Below are 25,491 nucleotides of genomic sequence, written 5' to 3'. Positions count from 1 at the left end.
TAATTATCGACATTTCCTGCTCCTTGACGCGAGGCACAAAAATGTCTATAACAGTTAGACTAAATACAATTAGTTTAACAAGGCTAAACTGAACACAACTCCATCAACTGCACCTCCAGTCCACTAAACTCAACTCACTTGAGTTTTAACTGAAGTCCTGCATGCAAATATTAGTCATCCCATAGGTAACCACGTATTTCCCTCTGGGATCTACATGTACCACATCCGTAGCTCATCCTGAAGTGCTCCAAGAGAATAAGATCAAGTTTATAGTCCAAATATTATTATGAGACAATAATATTTGACTTTTCTATTTTTGACAGCCAGTCTAAAAATAGACTTTGATCACTCACACTGTGATCACTAACACTGTGGTCACCCACACTATGATCACTCACACTGTGATCACTCATACTGTGATCACCCACACTGTGATCATCCACACTGTGATCAAAAATAGAACTTGCACCATAATTTGCCTGCGGGCCCACTTAGTGAAGGTGACTCTTTTCACTAAGCTCCATCATCTTGTTGCAATCTCAACAAGCATTTCTTGTTGCACACTTTTCAACAACTTTCCACCATTACTAGACACATTAGACATTGCATAACAACTCGCACCAACAGAGTTAAACCTAGATTGCATGGAACATGCAACAACTGATCAAATCATGGAAAAAAATATTAAGAAAACTTGCGATTAGAAGATCCAACTATATCAGGTTGTTAAAGCTAGCCAACCCCTACAACAAGGAAAGTGGCTAACTAGGGACCAAGTTCAAGAGAAGTTTCCCCATCTCATGGAGGCAGTCAATGCAATGGGGACCATTTCTACCGGAGGGGGGGAGGACTAATCTAGGTGGATATTGGTGGCCACCCTCCTATTCCACTTATACCCACACCACTATCTCTTTTATATTTTCAATTTCCTTAATTGTAGCACAATTTACTATTTTTGGCCACTTTTCAGGTCTTGGACTTCTAGAGCCATTTTGAGGGCCTAAACAATGTTTTTTTTTTGGAAAAATGGGTAAACATGAGACTTTGACTCATGTTTGTAGTCGAAATTTGTATTCCGCGGATAGATATTTATAGCAACGTATTTTTCTCATGAAACAATGATCCAGGTGGATGTTGGTGGCCACCCACCTATCCCATTTGGACCCCCACAACTGTCTCTTTCAGTTTTTTTATTTCCTTAATTATAGCACAATTTACTATTTTTAGCAGTTTTTCGGGTCCTAAACTTCGGAGCCGTTTTGAGGCCCTAAACGACGTTTTTTGGGAAATCCACCGCCAATGGTTTTTTTGTTTAAAAATCGTCTTTTCCGTCGCACTCCTCGGAGAGATATTTCCAACGAGCTATCATGCGCGTCAAACGGAGATAGTACGACCAATTCGCGGCCCCGGGAAGTTGATGTACGAACTTACCCAAAAGCGGGGCCCACAATTTGGCGTTTCATCTTCTAGGGTTAGGTTTTGGAATGTGAAGGGTTTTCCATTGTTTCTCAACAATAAATAGGCCCTCGAGCCTCATTGTAAGACAGTTTTTGGAGAACAGTTCAGAGGCATGTAGCCGACACATCTCTTCTCAGAGATAAGCTACCATCGCCCTAGCTGGGTTATTTCCATTTCTATTTGTAAGCATATTTCAGTATTTTACAGTAATGAAATGAAGTATTATTTCCACTGTATATTTGTCTTTATGGTTATCTCTGTATTTTATTGCATTCCTGTTTAAATCTGGATCAGTGGTATCAGAGCGTTCTGCTTTTTCTCTGTTTTTCTTTGCATGTCCCCAACGAGGTCGGAATATAAGGAGTTAGGTCTGGAACTGGTCGAACCTTTGCAAGACTAGCCTCGCAAATCTCGATGACCTCCCATGGCGGATGAGAAGAAAAATGAGGGGGCAGGAGATCCTATCAAAATCTTGCTTGAAGAAGTCCTCGAGTGACAAAGGAACGCGATGATGGACAGCTTTGCCCAAATCCTTCAGCGGCTACCTAGAGGCGACGCATCAGCTTCCAACAGCTACTCTAGAAATGCCACATCGTTTAAGGTACAAGTTAATTTTGAAATCCCCATCTTCGAGGGTCAAATAGATGCAGATGCTGTAGATAAATGGTTAAAACTGCTCGATGGGTATTTTTATGTTCATGAATTTTCAAGTCGGGAAAAGATTTTTTTCGCTCTTCTCAAAGAAGTCCCCCACGTCAAGGACTGGTGGGAAACCTACTACGAACAGAAGGATGAAAGTACAAGCTCACTGTTTTCAGCCACACCCACTTGGAATGACTTCCGGGATGCCATCAAGGAGCAGTACTACCCTGTCAAAAGCTATGAGGACAAATACATCAAATGGACCACACTGCGGCAGGGATGAGACCAAGATGTGTCGGAGTTCACAAACATTTTTCATACCCTTCGCACACAATTGGGTATCAAAGATTCTGAGCTGCATCTGGTACTCAAATACCGCAGCTGCCTACATAGATACATCCAGGAAGAGATGGAGTTCTTGAGCATCTCCTCACTCGGCACAGCATACCGATACGCTGTCAAAATCGAGCAAAAGTTCAAACAGAAGAAGTGAGACTTTGGATCTGCAAATCCAAAGCCCAAAGGACAAAGCCAAGGTGGGGTGACCCAAGACAACTCGTCGAAGCTGCAAGAAAAGAACAACACCACGAAGCCAAAGAAGGACACAGGAAAGTGGTGTGAGTTCCACAAGAATACCACTCATAACACAAGTGAGTGTCAGAAAAAGCAGTCGTTGGTGGCCAAGTTGAAGGCTTCCGAATCAGATGCATGTTCCAACTCTCAGTCAGAACCCGACAAGGAGAATGACAAAGGGAAGCAGATCATTGATGCGGAGCCTAGCGCCACTATTGCTACTGCCAAGATCTAGAAAAATGAGCCCAAATATCCAGAGGAGGGGGAAGGTCTTTTCCACTCATAGATGTGGGTGAAGGGTTCGCCGCTGCAATTCATTGTCGATAGTGGCAGCCAAAAGAATGTCATTTCAGCAGAGGTCGTGAAGCGGTTGGACCTACAAACTACACCACACCCATAGTCGTACAGTATCGGCTGGGTTCACGAAGGACGAGATCTCAAAGTTCACCAGCAGTGCTGCCTTCCCTACAGCATCAAGCCCTTCACAGACGAGGTATTGTGTGATGTTACACCTCTGGATGTTTGTGATGTACTATTAGGCCAGCCATACTTTTGGAGGCGACATGCTGTGTATGAGTCAAGGCCTCTCGCTGTCATCACTTCTTTGGATAATTCATTATACAGGATACCGGAGGTAGCCCCACCTACCGCCACCTCTTTGATCACTGCTAAGAAAGGCAGCAAGCTCATCTCACACACCAGGAAATTTATTTTCTGTCTGGTTCGCTCCCAAAGTAAGGGGAAGATCGTTGCTACTTACGTGACCCTCGTGAAGGGTTCCTCCACACAACAACAGCAAAAAAGGGATACAGTTGTGACAGAGCACAGGAACAACTTCTCCTTACCCGGAGGGGTACCACACAAGTTTCAGCTGGGCGACAAAGTTTGGTTACATTTACAGAGGGAGTGCCTTACCAGAACCCATCAAAAACTCAGACCACTTCGACATCGTCCTTACACCAGTAACAAGGCTACGGGAAATAATGCTTTGAAGCACAACATTCCTCCATTCCTTCGCTTGCACCGGGTGTTCAATGTGGACCGTCACCGACCATGCTTTTTACGGGGAAAAGTGTCTATATAGAACTGCTTATCCCACTAAGGTGTGGTAGCTACCTTAGAAACAAACAGAGTAAAGCTACTTTCCTTTTTCCCTTATGAAATATAGATGAGAGAAGAACAAGGGAGACCAACCTCTGTCTTGCGCTTGGCTCCTAGTTTGATTCCTCTCTCTTCTGATAGTCCTTTGCTACTTCCTTCCTTGTACGCCCAGCTTCACAGAGTACCTGTAGAATCAGAGTAGCACAACACTATACAAGAACATGAATCTATAATCATAAACAATCTAGGATCAGATGTAAATTGACCATACAAATGCATAAAACATAAATGACACAAGAGTATGGAGGAAAACTTGAATAGCTTTTATTGATAATCAAGAAAGGGCCAAGGGAGTTACAACCAGTTGTTCTGACCCAGCATCATCCTCTCAGCAAGTAAGCCCTTCTTCACCTCATACAAAGCTTAGATCACCCAACACTATGATGTTGTCTCAAGAAACCAACAACAATTCCTTACAAGATGCAAAATTCCAGCCTCCGGATCTCTGGGATGAGGGATCCATATATAGATATCGGTAAAGGGGATGAGTCAGCTTGTGATTTGATTAGTGTCTTCCCTCTAATATTTCTTGCTTCCACTTGGAGATTGACGATCTCTTACTCATCCTTGGTCGAATTCGGAGAGGCAAGTGTTACAGGAGAAGTTTCTGGAAGATTCCATGCCTCTCCACCTCACGGATTGACACCGCCATTTGTCACTTCTCGCCCATCGCACCCCATAGAAGGGCTTTTTGAAATGCAACGGACCCACAGAGTGCATTTAGGTGAGATGCAATGCACTTTTCCTATGGAGAAGGTGAAATGATCCTATTTTGACCAGTTCTGAGCAGTTTTTCATGGAGAACTTCTGGGAGAAGCTGTAATCAGTTGACCTTGTTCCTTTAGGGGTTAGAACAACACTCTTAGGGACTTAGGAGCCCTTAGTTTATTGGCATTTTATGCTTGGGGTTGCAGTGCCCGAAAATGCATATAACAGTTGCCCCCTAAAGCATGAGGTCGTTAATCTTTTTGATGTCGGGTGAAATGCTTTATCATGAGGATCCGAAGTTCTTTCAAGCTGGGAGGAGACCTATAATAAGATACAATACAATACATTATCTTCATAATTTTTTCATGATCTGGCTGAGGCAGGCATTCCCACGCTAAGCTTTATAAATTCATTCTCATGTACATAGGACAAACAACCGTCTGAGTGTAGACTGATGATTCTGGTAGAGCCATCATCCCTTTGGTTGGATGATTATCTATGCAGTAATGATGTACATTTGATGTCTTTATTTTCTTGAATATATATCGCAGCCTGGATGGATGAAACTAGATCTGGGGTCTTCAATCTCGTCCGATCTTCACTCGGAGTACAAGTCGATCCATGTGAGAGATGTTCTAGAGTCGAACATGGAAAGACATCACCTGATTACCAGCCAATGATGTAAGCTATTAACAGGCACGAGAGGAGTCACCGATAATGATAATGACCCTCAAGGTACTGCAGTACAATTCACATGGTGTGAATAAAGGACTTGGCGTCGAACACCACACAATATCTTTCGGTCGAAGGCCATTGATGTAAACCTGTCACCGTAAGTGAGAAACTTGCCATTGAGGCATGCAAGCTTCAAAGTACTGAACGGGGTGTTCCTATATCGACTTCTTGGATAATGAGCTGATGTCGACAAGAAGCGATTCGTCATAGGAGGGCCTTAATGAATCCCACATCAATGACACGGAACGAAGCAAATGATTTTAATGGAGGTGAAAACGATCTGGTGATATAAGGTTTAGGGTGGCGGTCATGAAAGAATGGAGCGTAAATGTATTGCAGCGGGTGAGACACAGGTGAATTCTCTGAATGACTTCTCTTGAACATATTGGCGACATTGACGTGATGGATTGGTAGCATTAACCCCAAATGTGGATGGTGTGATGGGACCATGGTGATTTGACCAGTGAATGAAACAACCCAACCCGACTTGGATGCGGAGTGAAAGTGTCATGTTCAAGAGTGACTTGCTACCAACAAAGTTTCTTCAAGTTTTCTTCCCAATTTTTCCCTAGTCATTGCTGACCATTACCTCTTTATTTTTGTCAAGCTTGAGGAGGATAACATATGCTTGTTCTATAATTTTCCCTTCGGGCAAACCCATCGCTATGTTTTAACGAGCCTAGCGACGGTGAAACTCGTTCTTTTCTGCTATGGACAAGTTTGTCGCTATTAGGTTTTAATGAGTTTGACGACAAAGATAACTCGGTCCTTTTCAATTTTAGAGAGTCTGAAAAGGGACATAAAGGAAACTCCAAAATTCCTTTTTCGTCATCTAATCCCTTAAGTCCAAAAAAGTATAAAACAATACAGAAGGGATGAATTTTCGATACTTTTAATGAGCTGAACAAAACAAGCGCTCGATCTTTTTGTGTAATAATCCCTCAGGTCCAAAAAGATTAAAATCTAAAGGAGGGATAGCACTTTCGGTCCCTTTAACGAGCTAGAGAGGCTAATGGCTCGGCAATCTTTTCATATTTTACGAGTTAGTTGAAAAGAGCTTAAAGGAGACTCGTTTTTTGAGGAACGAGTGATAAAATTGGGTAGCAGCTGATTCCAGGTAAGGTTTGGAATTTTCCAATCATGGCAGTGTTGCAAGGATGGCTAGTGGGATCACTCTTCGCAAATGTTCCTCAAAAGGGGTAAACAATCAAATGGAGGTGAATGATCGGCCAATATAGAGTGGAGGTGATCATGAGAACATGACTAAGGCTTGAAAGTCTGAAGTACTACATTCACGATGGTTATTTACCGGGAAATAGTTCATTTTTTAATGAGCTTAAACGCGGGGAGAAACATTTGCTCATGACTTATGTTTATTTTTTAACGAGCTTGAAATATGTGCTAAAACTGCTCGATTAATCCAGTCGTATAATAGGGATGTCTCATCTAAGATGCCATTTTTCAGAAGCTTAAACCTCGCTCCTGATCCTTTCTTTGTGCAAGTTAGGAAACGACCAATCCTACAAGTTTAAAGGGTTAGAGGACCTACAAATTTAAAAAAATAAATTGTCGCTCTTCACTTGCACTCCAAAAGGTTTGCATGCCCCCAGGTATAAAATAAAGCTTCAAGGTCACCTTTTATTCCACCGACAAAACATTTGTTTTATCAGGAAAGGTCTACCTCTTTCAGGTTACCAAAGATTGTTCTATTCACAGCGCAAACAAAACATTTCTTCGGCGATGTCTACCAAAATAGACAAAGGTGAGACAATCCACTCACATAACTTTGACGAGGGAATCTTATTCCAGTCTAACCCCCTTTTCCAATCACAGACGGGAGTACAGACTAGTCATATATCTCTCACGGAAACCTACCCTATACCCGAAGTTTTCCTGCCGAAGCAGACCAGGGTGCATGCCCCCTTGGGTTTCAGTCATGTCCCCCGAATCACTCACGCTCATCAGGTGGACGGACTGGGGATTGATGAGACATTCCTTGTGTGAAAAGACCATTCAGGGATGGTATATGACTATTTGCTATGCGTGATCTGGGAAATGAAAGCTGGTCTACGAGCTTGACCACTCTTCCTTCGTGCGGAAAACACATTAATCTAAAGAGTGATGAGACAATGGCTCCCATGCAATAAATATAGTCTCGTCCAAGGAGTAGATTATAATCCAAGGGTCCTTGGACCACCATTACGTTCATGTGAACATTTTTCCCTCTCAATGTTATGGGCACATTGGGAAGGATCCCTAATGGTCGACTGGTTCCTTTGTCAAAGCCTGTTAGATTTCTCATCTCAGGAAAAAGCGATGGTAAACCAAGCGCTTTCCAAGCAGTCGAGGAAAGGATACTCACAGAAGCCCCTTCATCTATGATGGTACCAGCCATAACCATTCTATATATTGGAACAATAATTTGGAATGGTACACTAGTCTGTAAACGGGGTCTGCCTAGTTGATTCCAGTCGAAGGAAACAACTAGGTTGCTTGGAGGTGGGACCGAATAGACGGTCGGGTACGACTCTGACGAACTTCCTTCCTGTGGGAAAGGAATGGGTAAATTGCCCCCATGTTCATCGGAGTCTGTGCTTATGAAAATAATTTGGACGGTGTCATCCTTATTCTCTTCTGTGACTGTATCATCTGAAGATGGAACCTCTGAAGGCAAGACTGGGTCAACTGCCGCCTCGACCTTTTGACTTTCGTCTGGTATGGGTTCAGATGATTTGTCTTCAATGATAGATGCTTCGGCCAACCACCTGGGTGGGTCAACCAGATTTTGAACTAGTGACGGACTCGACAAGAGTTTTTTATATCCAAGAGGAAGTCGTAACGGTGAAACCGGACGATCATCCAAAACTCCTTTAGCCTCGTCTAAGAAGGGACAATGATGGATAGCATGATCGCCTTCGCACAGTTTACAAGGAAATCTATATTTTCCTTTTTGTCCTGGGGCTTCACTTTCACTAGTCGACGGTGTGTTTTCAACATGATCATCAGAGGTTGACGACACTGGGTTGTGCAAACGAGGAGACTAGTCCCTTAAGATCCGAGGGATGCAGGGACAATCTCTATGATAGTGGTCTCCTTTGCAAATGACACATGGCGATTTAGGCCTGGTCGGTGCAGTGTGCGGATTTTCGCTAGACGATGCTTGGTTGCCCCCTTTCGCTTTTGGCTCCTTCTTCTTCTTCTCTTTCTTCTTATTTTCCTTCTTCTTCTCGGATACTTGATTTTTGGCTTTACCAGCCCCATCAAGCGAAGAGGAAGGAGGAGAGGAAGAATTGGAGGAAGTAGAGGGTTGGGGGGTAACTCTGGATTCGTCTAGTTGCTAACTTGATTGTTCAGGAATTGCGGTGTTCTGAACGACAGAGGTTGAGAAGAGCCATACGGGCAAGCTGATTGTCAATCCTGGAAGCGACAATGTGGCCATATGGGGTGCACCAACATCTCCCCAAGAGGAGAAGGGACTAGGATTTTCTCCAAGGGGAATTCCTTGGTTGGTGGATTCCATTTTCTCAACCTAAGATCAACGTAGGAAAGGGTGATGATTATTCCATTTAAAATAAATTTTAGACGCTTTGACACAACTTATTTTTTCAATTTTTAAGAGTCGAGAAAAAACAAAAGATGACTCTAGTCGCCTTCAATTTTTAATGAGCCTGAAGTGACAAGTGCTCAGATGGACCTTTTCTGTTAAGGAGTCTGAAAAGGAACGAAAGGGACTGCTCTGGAAATCTAGGTAGAGGGATTACCAAACCAATTACAAAACTGCAGAATACCTTTTACGGTACGGCAGTCAATCTTCCCGAATGCTGTGTTCAGTGCATTGCGATCGATAGTGCGGTAGACACGGCTTCCTATGAATAAAAGATTAAACCTATTGTGGTCTCCCAAAATATACTCGACGGTACGTGGGAGCACAAGTCCGTACTGGCACTTATCGTCTCAAAGTGGAGGAATCACCCAACCATCAGTGAGAACAATAGTTACCAGGCTTTACGACGCCGGAATACGTCTCTAGCCTAGACTTCTAGATGTTGTGCGTTAGGTTCCAAAGCGTTGTTAGATTCATTAAATTTATTTTATAGTTGATCTTGCTTAAGAAATTTCCCTTTCAAGTTCACCGCATGATGTAGATGTACAATTCCTAAAATGCAACCTAAGATGATAAACAATCTTTTATCTTCTTTGTGCAATGAAAATCCTAGCTACTAAGGAAAGAAAGACAGAATTCTTTCAACAAAGAGCAAAGAGCACACACTATATGCACTGTCCTAAATCAAACCAATCAAACAGTCTAAATGCAAATGCACATGCATGTATTTTTTTTCAGCCTTCTTAATATGTGAATGATAAAAAGAAAGCTAATGCGCAAATCTGAATTACTTTTCAAGAGACAATTACTAACAAGTTCCTTTTCAAAATAAAAAATGAAGACACTCACAACACTTTGCGATTTGGAAATGAATACTTGCTTTCGACACTAGAAAAACTACAAATTCAGACCAAATACAATAGTAATAGGGTAATCGACTATCAAGAGCAACCAAACTCTCTCCTATGACTGAAAACAACACTTGTGACACTTTCAAATCAAGAAACAACAGTACAACTACGTTACTTTTTTGCAAAGGAGAACTGAAAATGACTCAACAAATACACAAAAACATTTACAGTTCTTTGCACAATGGAGGCGGAATAACAGCAAGGAAAAGGGGTTTCAAATAGAGGTATATTGACTACAGGAAGAAAAACTCATGAATAGAACTGAAAAGAATGAATCACAGAAACCAAAACTGAGGAACAATGCCTAGTCTGATCAGCACACCTGTAACACAGTGAACTTGAAATGCAACGCACCTACTACACTCGGGAAGTTCGCTGAATTTCAGATTCACAGAACGGAGGCTGCGCTGGGCCAGGGACGAGACTTTATTTGGGTTCCAGGTCACAGTTTGCAGTTCAGTTCAGGGATTTTGGCTGAGCAAGTGGTAATCAGTAAATCAACAATAGGGGTAGATCTAAGGAGGTTACTAGAGCCACCACAAGGGCAATTAGAGAGTTTTTAAATCAGTTGTTTAATTCATAAACAAAACCCGGAGATTGACTGAAGCGGCATTTATCTACTTTGAATTTGCATAGCAAATGCAGTTCGAAAGCTACCTGGCTCGACTTCAGGCTCCGTCTGTAAGTTTATAAAATAAACAACATGGTACATAAACAAACAACCTAGTCGCTCCCCAGCGGAGTCGCCATTTTGTTACGGGGAAAAGTGTCTATACAGAACTGCTTATCCCACTAAGGTGTGGTAGCTACCTTAGAAACAAACAGAGTAAAGCTACTTTCCTTTTTCCCTTATGAAATATAGATGAGAGAGGAACAAGGGAGACCAACCTCTATCTTGCGCTTGGCTCCTAGTTTGATTCCTCTCTCTTCTGATAGTCCTTTGCTACTTCCTTCCTTGTACGCCCAGCTTCACAGAGTACCTATAGAATCAGAGTAGCACAACACTATACAAGAACATGGATCTATAATCATAAACAATCTAGGATCAGATGTAAATTGACCATACAAATGCATAAAACATAAATGACACAAGAGTATGGAGGAAAACTTGAATAGCTTTTATTGATAATCAAGAAAGGGCCAAGGGAGTTACAACCAGTTGTTCTGACCCAGCATCATCCTCTCAGCAAGTAAGCCCTTCTTCACCTCATACAAAGCTTAGATCACCCAACACTATGATGTTGTCTCAAGAAACCAACAACAATTCCTTACAAGATGCAAAATTCCAGCCTCTGGATCTCTGGGATGAGGGATCCATATATAGATATCTGTAAGGGGGATGAGTCAGCTTGTGATTTGTTTAGTGTCTTCCCTCTGATATTTCTTGCTTCCACTTGGAGATTGATGATCTCTTACTCATCCTTGGTCGAATTCAGAGAGGCAAGTGTCACAGGAGAAGTTTCTGGAAGATTCCATGCCTCTCCACCTCGTGGATTGACACTGCCATTTGTCACTTCTCGCCCATCGCACCCCATAGAAGGGATTTTTGAAATGAAACACACCCACAGAGTGTATTTAGGTGAGATGCAATGCACTTTGCCTATGGAGCAGGTGAAATGATCCTGTTTTGACCAGTTCTGAGCAGTCTTTCATGGAGAACTTCTGGGAGAAGTTGTAATCAGTTGACCTTGTTCCTTTAGGGGTTAGAACAACACTTCTAGGGACTTAGGAGCCCTTGGTTTATGGAAATTTTATGCTTGGGGTTGCAGTGCCCAAAAATATCTATAAAAATGCTCCCCACCATTTCTGGACACATCAAAGATTGCAGAACAGCTCACCAGAGACCCAGCTCAGCAGAAGCTTCCTCATCTCAGGGAGGAACTCAACGCAATGGGGACCATTGCTTCCTAAGGGGGGAGGAATGATCCAGGTGGATGTTGGTGGCCACCCACCTATCCCATTTGGACCCCCACAACTGTCTCTTTCAGTTTTTTTGTTTCCTTAATTATAGCACAGTTTACTATTTTTAGCAGTTTTTCGGGTACTAAACTTTCAGAGTTGTTTTGAGGCCCTAAACGATGTTTTTTTGGGAAATCCACCACCAGCGATTTTCCTGTTTAAAAATCATCTTTTTCATTGTAGTCCATATTTCCAACGGGCTATGATGCACGTCAAACAGAGATAGTACGACCAATTCGCGACCCCGGGAAGTTGATGTACCAACTTACCCAAAAGCAGGGCCCACAATTTGGCATTTCATCTTCTAGGGTTAGGTTTTGGAATGTGAAGGGTTTTCCATTGTTTCTCAACAATAAATAGGCCCTCGAGCCTCATTGTAAGATAATTTTTGGAGAACAGTTCAGAGGCATGTAGCCGACACATCTCTTTTCAGAGATAAGCTACCATCGCCCTAGCTGGGTTATTTCCATTTCTAAATGTAAGCATATTTCAATATTTTACAGTAATGAAATGAAGTATTATTTCTGCTGCATATTTGTCTTTATGGTTATCTATGTATTTTATTGCGTTCCTGTTTAAATCCAGATCAAACAAAGATCGTATGCAAAAGTTATGTCCCCAGGAAGTTAATGTACCAATTTACCCAAATGGGGCCCATAGTTTTGGCGCTTCATCTCATAGGGTTAGGTTTTTGATGTTCATGTTTTTCCATTATTTCTCAATAACAAATAGGCCTTCGAGCCTCATTTTAACGCATTTCAGAGGCATGTAGCTGCCACATCTCTTCTCAGAGATAAGCTACAATCACCCAAGCTAGTTTATTTCCATTATGTATGTAAGCATATTTCAGTTCTTTAATATTAATGAAATGAAGTTTTATTCTTTTTGCACATCCATTTTTATGTTTATATCTATATTATGTTGTGTTCATGCATAAGTCCTGATCAGGACAATAATAAAAAGTGTCCAAACTCATTAAATCCTTATATGTCCCGAAATAAACGCTACAAGCTTGGTATGAAAATTTAATCGAGCATCTTATGAAATTTAATCTCATATACTTTAATCTTGATGATGCAATTTTTTTTGTCAAGAAAGTTGCAAAATATTTTGTATATCTTTTGATGTATGTAGATGATATATTAATGATAGGGAACAATGAAAGTTATATTTCATCCATAAAGAAAGAGTTGAAGATTGGATTTGAGATGAAATATTTGGGATATATTCACCACTACTTAGGAATTGAAGTGGCTCCACTTCCAAAGTACATATTCATTTCCCAAAATAATTACACTAGAGAATTGTTTAACAAATTTGGCATGGATGAACGAAACCCTATTTCTACTCCAATGGAATAGAATTTGAAGATCACATAAAAAGAGGGGAATGAATTTGAGGATGAAACCAATTACAGACAACTTTTGGGAAGTCTCATCTACCTTACCATTACTAGACTAAAAGTTTCTCTTTTGCTTGAGATTATTTCTAGGCCTATGGAAAACCCTTGTGAAGGACATTATTCTACTGAAAAAGAGTTCTCAAATACTTGAAAGGAGCTCAAGATTTTGGACTCAATTATTTCGAGGTGTGTGACTTCAACTTTATAGCATATTTTGATCCATATATCGATGGGGATAAATCAAATGGAGCATTAACTTTAGGTTATATCATGAGTCTTGGATCAACAAGTGCCTTTTGGAAGTCATGCTAACACCTAGTTCTAGAAAATTCAACAACAAAGGAAAAATATGTGGCAATTGTAGAATCAATAAAGGAAATTGTGTGGCTTAGGAAAATACTTGCAGATCTATAGGAGAAACAAGTGAATACTACTCCTCTTTTGGTTTACAATACTTTTGTAATCAAGTTGGCAAAAAATCCCAAATTCCATGATCGAACCATGCACATCAACACAAAGTATCATTTGATTCGATATCACGTAAACGCAAAGACTATTCACTTGAGACATTGTTCCACAAATGAAATAATTATGGACATCTTCATGAAAGTGTTTGAAAGAGGAAAGCTTAGAATGATGCTTAGACTCACAAACATTCCTTTGGATTAAAGTAGGAAATATTGGACACATAATTCTTCAGGATTTTTGTGTTACTGTATTTTTTTTACATAATTTTAGGTAGACAAAATGAGGAGTCATGAGGAATACCAAGAGTTCTTCATTGCACATGAAACGAATAGACACCATCTTGCATATATGCATATTTTGTGTTAATGAAATTATCATCCATGGAATTATTCCCTTAGCCTCATAAATATTCCATCTAAATTCAATATAAAAAATCTTCAACAAAGTTTTAGAGTACTACTATGGCGAAGCTCCATTCATTCCATGTTGAATGCAATTCGAATACTAGTAAAATGACATGTTATAGGAGGAGAAATATAGGGTATTCCTTGTTGTCACTCAGAATTAACCTCAAGGTTGAGAAAAGGAAACTCTGAGGTAACCACAGACCAAGCTTTTGGTCTGGCATCTAGCCCTACCAGACCAGAGAGGGTTCTCTCTTTGCCAACAATATGTGGCTGTCATAAACGAAAATTTAGGCTAGCTATGGAGTGCAGGGATTTGATTTAAAAGTTGTGGGTCGAAAACAACAAGAGAAGGGACCATTGGGCTATGGATTCGAAACTAGTTTCCACCAGCAAAATTGGGGCAAAGTAAGTGCAATGTTTAGCCAGATAAAAGATTGCAAATGAGATAAGAAAATCGGGGAAAGCCCGCTACCCTGCAGGCATCAATCAGGGGATGGATCTACAGTGACAACTTTAGGAGAAAGAGAAACACAGGATTACTCAACAAAGCATCTAACAGATGATGGATTTTCAAAAGATAACCACTACATTAAACAACATAATCATTGTGAAAGGAGAATCATGCATGGATGAATTCCTAACACTTCCCTTAGAGAATGTTGTAACGAAATTAGCAAAAAAAACAAAGCATGGAAATGAATTTACAAGAAAAACATGTTGCACATTAAACACCATAATGGATCCCAGATCTAAAGGGCAGAAACTGCTTCATTAAAATAATATTCAAGAAAAACTTTACACAATCCCAAGCAGCCCCTCTCTGCTGCCAAAATCCAACCCTTACACTCTGAAATTCATAAAATATATACAATTTTCTCATCCCTGTACTAAGGGAATTGAGCTCAACCATATTCTTCAAAATAGAATCAGTTACATTAAATTCGGACCTAATTTCTGAAATTAGGTGTCAAAGATGAACTCATATCTCCTGAACCATAGCACCTGTTACAAAACTGAAAGAGGTTTTTGTAGATAAGGTCATTTTGAGAAAAACATCTCTCAAATTTTGGAAATTTGGTTTCACTTGCTCAGAATATGTGCCACAAAATAATCTTTAAAATAGAAAATCATTAAAAATTTAAATCTGTAAAAATAAGCTGTAAAGATCTAGTCAAATATTCCAATTCATGACACCTATGAATAAAATGAAAGAGTTTTTTGTACATTTAGGCTGAGAAAGGCAGGTCTAGGGTAACATCAAACCATGCTTAACCTAGTAGCTAACCCTACCAGGTCGGGAGAGGGCTCCCTCCTTGTCAATCTCAAAGAAAATATGGTAAATAGGGCTTGAGATGTCTGATAAGAATACTAATTTTAGGCTAGGTATATGCTCAGAGGATTTTGATTGATTTTAATGGTTGTTTGCTAGATCAAATGAGGAAGGCAGCTTTGGGTCCAAGAAATCAATATAGATTTGTAGAGGTTTCTGTGGGGCGAGGTAGGTAGGTGTTTTAGCACTTTAAAATGAGTGAAATGGTTAGTCTAAATATTGGTGAGGAGCTGGAGAGGGCATGAAAATGTCATGAGTCCTCTTCAAACAGTAGAAAACATGTAAAACTAAATAAATCCCAAGGCAAAGCACTAAAACATCAATGAATTCTACCTTTTACACTTGATTCATTTAGTTATGCAGAATAAGAGAGATGATGGCACACACAAACATAATATAAACTGAGTAACTGAGAAGGAAACTATGCTAATTCACATTACCACAAGTGTAGAAATTTTGAATAATTAAGTACTTATTCACATAGATTATCTCGATTATACACTATTGTGGAATACATGCACAATACATAACCTCCTCTACATTGATCATCAATTTAGCAGCATTAAAATCAATGAAACATCAATCGCATGCACACATTAACACAGTATGTAACCCGGGGAAAGCATACAGCTGAAAAGCCCACACTATCTGTATATTATAATGATAGAGAACATGTAACAATACATAGTACAATACTCCTCACAAGTACTCAATACTATCTCCACCTGTTACACACAAAACTAGCTCAGATCCGAACAAGTCACAGGTTCAAATCTCCTCTGCTGCTTTGCCTGCCTCCACTGCACAATCCTGCAAGAGAAATAACGTGAGCACAAGTTAAAATTGCCTTGATATTGGCCCACACTGTGCAATCCTCATTGGCATTACTCAATCCATGCATGTGCAAAATCTCATGCACAACTGATAGTCACAACTCACCCTTTCACTTACCTCTAACACCTGTCTCTGTTGAACTGTCCATGCACTGAGTTAACTGATGTATTCTTTAGTTTCTTTATGAGTTAATAATTAGTGAATTAATTAAAAATCAATTCACACAACTCATCACTAGTGTATTCTTTAGTTAGACTAAATACAACTAGTTCAACTAAGTCAAACTGAACACAACTCCATCAACTCCACATCCAACTCCACAGAACTCACATGCATGAGTTCTAACTGAAGTCCTCCATGCAATAGCTCAACTAACACATAAGAAACCACGTGATTCCTTTTTTCAGCGACATGTGTCACATCCGTACCTCGAACTGAAGTGCTCCAAGAGAATAAGATAATGTTTAGAGTCCAAATATTACGAAGGGCTAATAATATTTGACTATTTCTATTTTTAGCCTAGCATTCTAAAAATAGGCTTTGATCACTCCACTGTGAACCAAAAAATAGAAGTCCATCTATTTTTCCGAACATGACCAATCATCCATAAACATCATCCTGCAACTCATAGACCATGATCCATATGTCTAAAAATAGACATAGTCTAAAAATACATTTTGCGCCAAAAATAGCCTGCGGGCCTACTTAGTGAAGAAGACTCCTTTCCACTAAGCTCCATCATCTTGTTTCATTTTCAACAACAAGAATCCCACAAAATTCTACAAAACCCTGGTTTATTTCCTTGCCAAACTGCAAAAGTGATGTACAAAGTAGCTCAATGCATCCACAAGAGTCCAACCCTGACAAATGACTAAGAAAGTACAAGATATAGGCATCAAACCACCTATGCTAGCCATCAGGGGTCGAATCCATAAGTCAAGGAGTTGTTTCAACAAGATCTAAACTAGGAACTGAAAAATAGGCAGTGGAACAACTTGCCTCTAAAACCATGGAAACTGTTTCATTCAGCTCAAAACCACCTAAAACTGATGTATCTACCTCCTTAAGTCATTTTTAATCATTTTTACATCATAGTACATCAATTTACATCATATTACATCATGAATTTGACCATGAGAGAAGAAAAAGTCAAACTGGTAGAAAACTAGGCGAAAATCTGAGTTTTTGAGCAAAATTGGCAAAATTTTGCCTAATGCGCAACGCCTTTTCCAAGTTGAGTTTGAAGGCCTTCCCCTTCACCCAATTTTCTCTAAGATGGCTTGTTGGAAAGGTCTATCTGTCTAATTTATAAGACAAGTGGAAATTTTGGATTTGGTGTCCATTTTCCCCTTCAAAAATCAGTTCTCCCAAGACTGCTTCCTGTGGGTCCAAAAAGTGGCAGAAAGGGCATTTTTTAGGTGTTTTTTGCCCTTTAGGTGACCCAGAACTCCTCCAAAATTCATGAAACTTTCTGGGTTTTCATATTTTTTCATGAGGAATCCAAAAATTTAATCCATTCCTCGAAATTCCCAACCGGATCAATGTTGGCACTGGGCATTAGAGGAAATTTCTTGTTTTTCGCAATTAAAATTTAGGAAATGACAAAAATTTCTCCAAAATGCTTCAAAATTGGCAAGAGGAAAGCTTATCAATTGCTTTTCTAAGCCAAGGAAGCTTCAACCAAGATTATAAGTTTATCTTGCTCCTTTTTGGCGTTTAAGGCTCTCCTTAACTTGGCTTTTAGGTTTTTTATCCTTGTCTTGCAAATCTTATTCCGGGCCAAGTAGTGATAAGCCATGTGGTGCATCATGTTCTTCTCTTTGTTTTCCTTCTCAAGAAGCTTCTCCAAGTGAATGTTAAACTTCCCCAACAAATATTACTAGTCATTGTCTTTTTGTTCAATGGATGTCAGCTTGCCCTTTGCCCTCTTGGACTTTTGTCGGTTTTCTTTGATGATCTGTAGCTTCAAGAGTTTTTGTTTGTCAGTAAGCTGCTTGTTTTTTTGCTCAAGGAAGTTGATAATCCACTTAGCCCTCTCAAGGTCAAGTGGTAAGGCATGGATGTCAGCTTATTTCTCTTTTATGACCTCATTGAGTCTTGAGCTTTTGGAGCCCAAATCAATGTCCTCTTCCTGAATCAAAACAAAATCTCTATCTTGTCCTTCAGAAGGCCCTCGATTATGCAATGGTTATTTTCCTCTGTCCTGTACCTGTTCTGCTGAAAAATAATGCAAAGTCCCTTTCACCCCAGGTGAAGATAGCATTTTCCTATTGTCCGGTGAAGAGAACGAGACCCTTTCCACCCCTGGTGGAGATAATACTCGTTTGGTTGCTGCAAAAAGTCTTCTTGTGCCTTTTTCATAAGTTATAAACACAGGAATATGAGCCTCTTCAGTTCTTCTTTCATGCTGTCTTTGTTGCCTGGAAGGTCCACCTTCCTCATGAGGTTCTATAAAAATTTGAGGCCCTTTGAAGATCTCATGGGCAATGAGGGTTTCCCATGGCACTCCTAACTGAGTGAGCTGGTGCACAATAATAATCTTGATGACAACAAAGTGATAAATGCTATTAAGCTATTGTGGGTATGGTTTTCTCTTTGCAAGCACATTCATCCTCTCTCTGTTTTTGCAAATGAAGTATGGTATACTCATCATTCTAACCCTGGTAAAATGCATAAGCAATCTTATATGATAGACATAGAGTCTAGAGAACCTTCCCTCACATGTGAAGTATTTAGTGATGAGTTTCATTAGTGGCACATATCAGTCCTCCAAAAACTTAAAAGGAAACACCCTACTCAATTTACTATGATATTTGGATTTAATGTAGGGTTCATAGTTTTGTTTGCTGATATTCTATCTTTTGTTCCATCTTTCCCCCACATCTGGCATCCTAGTTTCTTCTGCAAAAATGGCTAGTGAAAAAGTAAAATTCATGCCGACAAGCTGTACCATATTGTCGTCCATGTTGATGACAAATTGCCTTGCTAATTCATGATGATACTTAACCCTCTCAACCATCTCACAAAACTCAAAGCAAGATTGGTATCTAAAACAAGTGGTGGCAAGAGAACAAGCAAGAAGTTCAGCAATGCTAATAGGCTCCTCTCTGATTATTTTCCCACCCTTGTGAGGTCTCCTAGGTTGTACATTCCTGTCTCTTGAACTGTCACTTTGTGTTTCTTCTTCATAGCTTGAGTCAATGTTTCTTACCATAGTGCTTGTCTTAGGAAAATGATGAGATGAAGGTATGGTGGAAAAAGGATGATGAAAGAGGGATGAAAGAGGACAATGGTGATGAGTATGAAGAGATTTTACTCTTGGGAAATGAATTTCGAGAATGGAGGGAATAGTTTTGGGAAATTAGGGTTTACTGACGAATTTAGGGTTTGATGAGGGAATTAGTTGCTTTAATGGAGTGAGATATGGGAAAATGGGATAAATGGAGTGTTTTAGGGTAATAAAATAGTGAAAATGGGTTCAATGATGTTTTGTGATGATGGAATGAAATTTTCACAACGAAATGGAAAACAGTGAAGAGAAAATAGGGTTTCATTTTAAACTTGAAGGATTCATGAAGAACACGAGTGAACACAAATTCAGCTGTAGGATGTTGTTTACTTACTTGTAGAATGCAAGTATAGCAAATTTGAGGGTTATGGCATGATTTGGAATGATTTAGAAAAATCTGGACTGATGTGCAACGCGCTTGGCCCAATGTGCAGTGCCCTCCAGATGTGCAGCGCCAGTTCAAAATAACACTACAGGTTTGCCTCTGATGCGCAGTTCCAGCATGATACGTAGCGCACTACCTCTGATGCGCAATGTTAGGCCAAGTTTCCTTGAAAAACAGGGTTTTTGTCTCTTTGGCTCCCAAATCACGATTTTTGCTCTCTAAGAATATTTTTGCATAATGAAATGATAAAGAGGACCTCCTTCACTTTAAATATGAATGACTTTAAATTTTTACTCATCTCAAACCCACTTTTCTAATGTCAAAGTCACTTTTGGTTTTGAACTATGTTTTACCATTGAAATTGACTTTTCTTAATCATTTGATAATTGATGCATTGATGCTTGTGTTTTTGTCTGCAGTGGATGGAGTTGGCAAGGTGAGCAAGGGTAGCAGCTTTGAACTTATTACATATAGAAAAATTAAAATTACATAAAATTTTGTACATAGAAATAAAAACTTTGTTTTTACCTCAAAACAGAGTTTTGAGGTAAAAACCACTTATGGACCATAACATCATTGAAAATTTTGATTTTGTGAACTTATTAGACCTCCTCATGTGCCTGCTGACCCTTTATTGAGCTTTTGCTGACCATGGTGACAAACCCTAGACCTAATGAGACCTAAAACTCTAAAGATGATTTTTGCAAATGTAATGACAAAAAAACTGTAAATGACCTGAACATGTGAAAATAGGCCAGCAGGTAAAGACCATGAGGGAAATTTTGATAATGAACCACTACCATCAAATGATCCATGATCCTAAGCGAATGCAGCTGATCGGATAGGACACCTACTATGCATGCAAAAAGATAAATTTTGATCACCAACGGAGGGATGAAGATACCAACACTAACATTCCTCATATTTAATTTATTAGTTTGGGGTTATAAGAAAAAAGTGGATTATAATAAATGCACTCTGAGTGGCCCATATCCACTACCTATAATTACTTTTTTGGCACTATTGACTCTACTTATTCATTAATTATTACTTTTCAATCCTCTATTAATTATTCATGAACCATCAAAAAAATGCGTATCTTCTCTTTATCAACACAATTATTTAAATTCCCTTTCCATTTCCTTTCCCTAGATTTTGAGGCATGTTAGTTTATCTAGGGGTAATTTGAGAGTGCGTGTTTTTTGTTAATCTTTATGATCATCTTCATTGTCATGATCATAATAAATAATCTATTTGTAAGGTTACTACAAAGCCAAACACCAAATAGGTGTATGATACTCATTTGTTTGTGTGACAAGGGACATAAAATTTTATTGCTAAAGTTTAAGAATGTGTACATACTCTATCATCTTTGTTAAGATATTGATTATCATTGGTGTGGGTATATTATCTTATTTTATAAAGGACTTTATTTTTTTTTTATAAAATCTAAATAAATTATTAAGACTATATTGTAGATATTTGGTTGAAGACTAGATTTCATATTATATTTAAATTAATAATCTATCACAACTACATTAGTAAATGTGGTTGATGTACGCAGATCACAACAATATAAATTAAATGGTTAATTATAACTATCAAAATACTTATCTATCATTTGTAACATTGAGACTTTATAACATATATATTTAGAGATAAATGAGAGTGAATATTTAACATTCCATTGATTAATGTAAAAATTCAAAAAAAAAGATGCCAACCTATTTTATGATCAATTAAAAAATAAATAAAAGAGATATTGATCTATCAGTGTCCAATAACGTCACAAGTATCAACATAATGATAAGTTCATAGAAAAAAAATAGGACTATTCGCGTAATGAGGTGGTCATACTCCGTCACTGTGTTTAAAGGCAATATGTTTTGTATGGAGGGAAGCATTCCATCCTCGTGGACATTGTCACTGTTGAAGGTGTTGTAGTAGAATTGTTAGAACTGTTGCAGGAAAATAATGGTTATGCATTTCTAATGATTCAAAATCCATCTTAAAATGCACCTATAATATCTTCCTTAGAGCGAATTACTTTTCATCATTGTATGCTTTCTTTATACACTACAAAGATGAGAAACTCATCAACTGCAAAGATGAAGAATTTAACAAGAATGTTTATTCGTTGTGGAGTGATGCAAAGTTGAACGATGATGAATTTAATGAGATTGTTTATTCACCATCTACGGATTACTATGGAGTGATGTGTAGCTGAACGAATGGGCATATACCACATTATTTTCACATTCCTATAGGCTATTTACCGACTGGTGCAAACTTCAAAACAGTCTTTTACAAGCTAGTCAATATGCTCTAGCAAAAAGTAACATGGTTGAAATCAAGGTGCGTAGATTACATTGTTTTTTGTTCTCATTGTTGGAAAGGTAAGAGAGGAAAGGCACAAATTTGATATACAAAAACAATATGAGTTGTTGTTCTTGTCTATTGATCACATAAAACTTGATGATTACAGTGAACCTGATGAAGGGTATTTATACTTTTTCAACTAGCGACTCACTCAAAGTAAATTCAACATATAAACATGCTCTAAATTTTACTTTACCAAATATAAGACTAGACTCGAACTTACTCACACTTGACTCAGTTATCTCTCGTTGACATTAGTTAACTCAATCTCTAAATTTAGACTACTCTTCATGTGAGAGTAATTAGCTATCTTTTATACTCCCCCTTAATTATGACCACTAAACTAAGACATGACTCATGACAACTCAAACATGCATGTTAGTCTAAGGCTCAAGTTTCCTGCTAGTTTAAGCTAGGCTTACAACACTTAAGTTTCCTTTGTCAAACTCAGATACATTTTTTGCTAATGGCTTAGTGAATATATTAACCGATCAATCACTTGATTTAAAAGGATTTAAATAAAATTCTCCATTGCTCACAAGTTCTCTAAGAAAATGATATCTTGTATCAATATGTTTTCTCTTTTGATGAAACACACAATGTTTAGATAGTGCAATGGTTGAGGTGTTGTCACAATAGATTGTTGTTGATCCTTGTTGTTTCTGCTAAAGCCCATCCAAAACTCTTTGTAACGATACTACATGGCATGTTGCTAATGTTGTTGCTACATATTCTACTTCTACTGATGAAAGTGTCACAATATAATACTTTTTAGATTCCCTTGATATCACACATGAACCAAGATGAAACACATAACTAGAAGTATTTTTCCTATCATCCAAACTTCATGCAAAATCACTGTCAGTATATCCAACCAAATTTTTCTTCTTTGTGTTTGCATAAAATATTCCACCATCTATATTTTTTTCTATGTATCTAATAATTTTTTTCCTCCTCTCTAATGTGAATCTTTTGGAGACTCTATAAATCTAGAAATCAAACTAACGTCCTGCATAACATCTGGTCGTGTAGCTATGAAATACACAAGGATTCAAACCAATATTTTGAATAGATTTGGATTGAAATCTAATCCTTCATCATGCTTACTTAATTTTGTACCTATTACAACTAGTGTAGGAGCAGGTTTGCAATTTTCCATCCTCAATCTTTTTGGAAATTCTTTAGCATACTTATTTATACAAATAAAAATTCCTTTCTTTGATTGCTTAACTTCTGTTCCAAGAAAATATTTCATATGACCAAGATCTGTCATTTCAAATTCTGTTTTATTTGTTGTTTTAAACTCATCTGACTCAAGATCTCCAATATAAATCATGCCATCCACATACAAATAAACAGTGAAAAATTTTCCATGCCCATTTACCTTTGTGTATAAGTTTGGTCCAATGTTGTTTCTGCCAAATCCATTCTTGACCATGTAAGCATAAATTCTACTATACTAAGTTACTGGCACTTTCTTGAGTCCATATAGTGCTTTCTCTAATATGTAAACCTTGTCTTGATGACCTTCAACTTCATAAACTGGATGTTGTTTCACATAGATTTCTTCTTCTATAATTCTATTCAAGAAGGCTTATTTCACATCCATCTGATACACTTTCCACTTGTTCTAAGTTGTTGTGGCTAAAACTTCTTTTACAGTATCCAATTTGGCTACTCGATAAAATGTTTCTCCAAAGTCTATTAATGGTTGCCGCGAGAAACCTTTCACTACAAGTCTTGCTTTAAATTTGTTAATTTATCCATTTTAATTTTACTTTGTCTTGTAGACCCATTTAAAATCAATGAGATTTTTATCTTTTGGAAAATCAACAAAATCCCAAGTATCATTCTTCTCAATAGCCTCTATTTCGTCATCCCTAGCTTGCACCCAATTTTCATCTCTAATAGCTTCCTCAAACCATGAAGGTTGAAATGACAACAATGCAAAAATTGAACTAACATCCAAATTTGACCTCATTGATAGCTAGGAGAATTTTGATCTATTGATATGCTTGAAGATCCATGTTGTTAAGAAAATCTTAGATTCCTTGCTAGTGCAACTTTGTTTGGTGTCTTCTCTTGTGATCCCTGCCGCTCATTTTCTGCTACATCCTCTTCTTCCATCAATGGCACTCTTACATATATTGTTTTGTCTATACTCCTATTCCACGACTCTTGTTCCTTGAACACAACATCTTTGTTGATTATAGTCTTCTTGGTGATAGGGTTATACAATCTATAAACTTTTGATTGCTCAATATAACCAATAAATATGCATTTGTCACTTTTATCATCCAACTTGCCTCTTAGCTCTTTAGGTACATGATCATATGCTACACATCCAAACTCTCTAAGATGAGATACAATGTAAGACATACCCAGCCATGCTTCTTATGGCACTATGTCCATCACATGCTTTGTAGGAGATATGTTTATCACATAAATAGTGCATCCAACTGCTTCTTCCCAATACTCATTAGATAAGTTTCTTCCTTTCAACATGTTTTTTGCCATGCTCATAATGGTTATGTTATTTCTCTCTGCTAAACCATTCTATTATGGTGTGAATCCAGTTGTAAACTTCCTTTTGATTACGTCTTGTTTGCAATAAGCATGGAATGCCTTCAAATTATATTATCCACCACAATATGATATCAATACTTTGATATGATATTCTCTATATTTCTTAGCTAAGGCTTTGAATTATTTGAACTTTGCAAAAGTTTCAGACTTCTACTTTAAAAAATAAACCCATGTCTTTCTGCTGAAATCATCAATAAATGCGAGGAACTAACAGCTTACACCAGTCGATTGAGTCTGCATAGGTCCACACAAGTATGTATGAACTAACTCTAGTGATTTGTTTGCTTTGTATGCAACTCCTTTCTGTAAACTTTCATGGTGTTTCTTTCCCAACATACAACACTCACAAGTACTAGAATGTTATTTGATGGGAGGTAATCCTATAGCCATCTATTTCTGCTAAAATAATCTTAAACCAGAGAAATTAAAATGTCCAAACTGAAATTTCCATAACTAATAATCATCAGAACATGCAATCATAAAAGAACTGACCTGATCTTTGTAATTCATTATCAGAGGAAACAATATATTCCTTGTCATCTTCACCTTGGCTATAAATTTCATGCTTGGGGCCTTATCATATATAATGCAATCTTGTCCCTCAAAAATAACTTTGTATCCTTTCTCCATTAATTGACCAACAATTATTAGATTATGTTT

Source organism: Pinus tabuliformis, chromosome 7 (genome assembly GCF_031772625.1).
Source record: "Pinus tabuliformis cultivar Carrire ecotype Pingquan chromosome 7, CPIR1, whole genome shotgun sequence".
Lineage (NCBI taxonomy): Eukaryota > Viridiplantae > Streptophyta > Pinopsida > Pinales > Pinaceae > Pinus > Pinus tabuliformis.
Note: the sequence above shows the minus strand (reverse complement) of the source record.